Raw genomic sequence first — 3,827 nt, 5'->3', positions numbered from 1 at the left:
TGTCGCCAGGGAAGCCTACGGATAGTCGAAGCACTAAACGAAAAGGAATTTCTAGTGGCTAGGGCTCTGGTAAAAGTTCAAAATGGCGTTCCGATTCGAATTATGAATTTGAAAGATAGTCCTGTTAGGCTAAGCAAACGGACTGTAGTTGGACAGTGTGTGCCCATCTCGGCTATTCGCTCTGTGAGATCGGAAAATCTATCTAAAGGAAAGTATCCAAGAGAGCTGATAGATATGGTCATTAAAAACACCCCAGATTTGGACAATAGACAACGACAAAAGGTGAAAAATATGCTTGTGGAATTCCGAGATGTGTTCGCGGTAAACGACCAGGACAAGGGCAAGACAAGCATAGTCACCCATAAAATAAATACTGGCAATTCCCAACCGATTAGACAACAGCCAAGGCGACTCCCATTGGCTAAACGAGACGAAGCTGAGGAGATTATTAGAGACATGAGAAAACAAGGTGTCATCGAGCCATCGAATAGTCCTTGGTCATCACCGATAGTGCTTGTAAAGAAGAAGGATGGCTCCACAAGATTTTGCGTTGACTACCGTCTGTTAAATTCGGTCACCAAGAAAGATAGCTATCCACTGCCGAGAATAGACGACACCTTGGACACTCTATCTGGAGCCCAATGGTTTTCCACACTCGACCTAAAGAGTGGTTATTGGCAAGTGGGGATGGAATCGACAGACCGAGAGAAGACCGCGTTTTCTATAGGCTCTGGACTTTGGCAATTCACAGTAATGCCTTTCGGATTGTGTAATGCCCCCGCGACGTTTGAGAGACTCATGGAAGCAGTTCTAAGGGGACTAACGTGGCAGACATGTCTGGTATATTTGGATGATGTAATTGTCGTAGGAAAAACTTTTGAAGAACACCTAAAGAACCTGAGAGAGGTGTTTGGACGATTACGAGAGGCCAATTTAAAACTAAGTCCCAAGAAATGCTTTATGTTCCAAAAAGAAGTTAAATATTTGGGGCACATCGTATCTCGTGATGGTGTTACAGCTGACCCAGAGAAGATTATAGCGATTCAAGAGTGGCCGATTCCTGAGAACAAGCACGAGATTCGAAGTTTCCTCGGTTTGTGCACCTATTATAGACGATTCGTGAAAGGATTTGCCAACATTGCCAAACCATTAATAAAGTTGACAGAAGAGGGCAATGAGTACGAATGGAGTGAAGACTGTCAAAGAGCTTTCGAACATCTCCGACAAGCTCTTACTAGCGCACCTATCCTTGGCTACCCCAGAAATGAAGGAAAGTTTGTGCTAGATACCGATGCCAGTAACACCGCCATTGGAGCTGTTCTCTCTCAATTGCAAGACGGACAGGAAAGAGTCATTGCCTATTTCAGCAAAGTACTGTCGAAACCCGAGAGGAATTATTGTGTGACTAGGCGAGAGCTCCTGGGTGTGGTAAAGGCATGCGAACATTTCCATAAGTACCTTTACGGCCGCAAGTTCCTGATAAGGACAGATCATGCAGCGCTAAAGTGGCTCTTGCAGTTCCGAAACCCAGAAGGACAGGTGGCAAGATGGTTAGAACGTCTTCAGGAATATGACTACGACATTGAACACAGGGCTGGAAAAGTTCACAATAATGCAGACGCTTTGTCAAGAAGACCGTGCAAAGACAACTGCACACATTGTTCTAAAATAGAAGACAAGATTGGCCATCTGCGACGAACAACTGTAGAGAGTGAGGAATGGAAGCCAAGCGAAATCAAAACGGCCCAAGAAAACGACCCAAGTATAAAAACTGTTCTGAATTGGATGCGCCACGGACAAAGACCAGGCTGGCAAGACATTAGTGCCACAAGTCCTGAAGTAAAGAATTATTGGGGCCAATGGAATAGCCTGACTCTGAAAGACAACCTGTTGTATAGGACCCTTGAAAGTGAAGATGGCACCGAATCGACGCTGCAATTAGTAGTACCTAGAAGCAAAGTGTCGGAAGTATTGCGAAAATTGCATGACGGCGCTTCCGGAGGACACTTTGGTATTACGAAAACGTTGCAAAGGGTACGTGAGCGATTCTATTGGGTCAACCGTAAAGAAGATGTCCGGCGATGGTGTCAAAAATGTGAGTTATGTGCTACTGGAAACGGACCAGTTTCCAAGAAGAAGGCATCCATGAGGCAGTATAACGTTGGTAGTCCGATGGAACGAGTTGCTATCGATATCGCAGGACCGTTTCCAGAGACAGATGGCGGAAATAAATATATCCTAGTGGCTATGGATTACTTCACAAAGTGGACTGAAGCTTACGCTATTCCAAACCAAGAGGCAGCAACAGTTGCAGAAGTGTTGGTAAAGGAGTTCTTTACACGTTTTGGTGTTCCTATAGAAATCCATTCAGACCAAGGAAGGAACTTTGAATCGGCTTTGTTCCAAGATGTTTGTCGATTGGTAGGAGCCAATAAAACAAGAACAACACCTTTGCATCCTCAGTCAGATGGAATGGTTGAGAGAATGAATCGAACGATGGGTAAATATTTTTCAAAAGTCGTGGCAGAACATCAGAAAAATTGGGACCAGTACCTCCACCTGTTCCTTATGGCATATCGATCAGCCGTCAACGAGACCACGGGTCAGACTCCTACCTGCCTTATGTTGGGTCGTGAACTACGCCTTCCATGTGACCTCGAGTTTGGGCGTAAACCCCATGAAGAATATGTCGCAGGTGAAAATTATGTTGACCAACTAAAGGCGAAGATGAACGACATTCACGACTTGGCTAGAAGTCATATTCAGATTGCCAGCGATCGCATGAAAAATCAATACAACCTCCGCTCGGCCAATGAAACTTTTGAAGCTGGAGATCTGGTATGGCTGCACAATCCACAGAGACGAAGAGGTCTTTCTCCCAAGCTACAAAGACAATGGGAAGGTCCGTATGAGGTGATCAAGAAAATAAATGACGTGATATATCGTATCAGAATGAACCACCGAAAACCGAAAGTTGTCCACATTAATCGACTCGCACGATATGCCGGATCCAACAACAACGAAGAAGTTAGAGGTATTCGAGAAGAGGAACGCAGCTTTGGGATCGAGCCAAACTTTAACGATTTTATGTCAAATTACGCCCAGCGGAAGAAAGCTCGATTTGGCGTTACTCAGGAAATTTGTCAAAATATTTTTGAGCTTCCGGTTAACGTTTCCATCGCCCATTGTGTCGCCGAAGACCTTCGCATGGATAGAGGTATAGCTTCCGTATTCCGGAATAGATTTGGAAGAATAGACGAGTTGTTAAAGCAAAGACCACGAGTGGGTAAAGTACTGCGCTTAGAAGATAGTCAACGCTCTTTGTTCTACTTGGTTTCAAAGAAAACGTCAGAAGGCAAATAAATTGTACGGATTTTTATAGTGTTTTAGTTTTGTTTAATAAATATTGATATAAATCGAACCCGAATATATAAATATCGTTACAATACCTATAGGTTTGAGTATTCAAAGCCTATAGGTAGATAGCATAAGAAACTCTCGTACTAAGAAAATTTACAAATTCGTCCTTTTCACTGGTAAGTCGTGATATTTTTAAAACCAGAACAAAATGGAATAAAATCGGCCCAGAAAACCACTACCTACCTTGCAGCATGCTATTATTATTACCTATCTATATGTATAAATTGATAGTTTTAGAGAATTTAAAATTTTTCAAGCATGCCATATGTAATCAGATGTAATCCACAGTGCATATCACCATGTGCTATATATAAGTGACCATAATTGCTATCGTTTAGCGGTTTAGCCTACAATTATATATTCCGCTCCAGAACTCTGGCTGATCCAGTTACAACCGTTTAACGCCC

Source organism: Photinus pyralis, unplaced genomic scaffold, assembly GCF_008802855.1.
Source record: "Photinus pyralis isolate 1611_PpyrPB1 unplaced genomic scaffold, Ppyr1.3 Ppyr1.4_LG2, whole genome shotgun sequence".
NCBI classification, from domain to species: Eukaryota; Metazoa; Arthropoda; class Insecta; order Coleoptera; family Lampyridae; genus Photinus; species Photinus pyralis.
Note: the sequence above shows the minus strand (reverse complement) of the source record.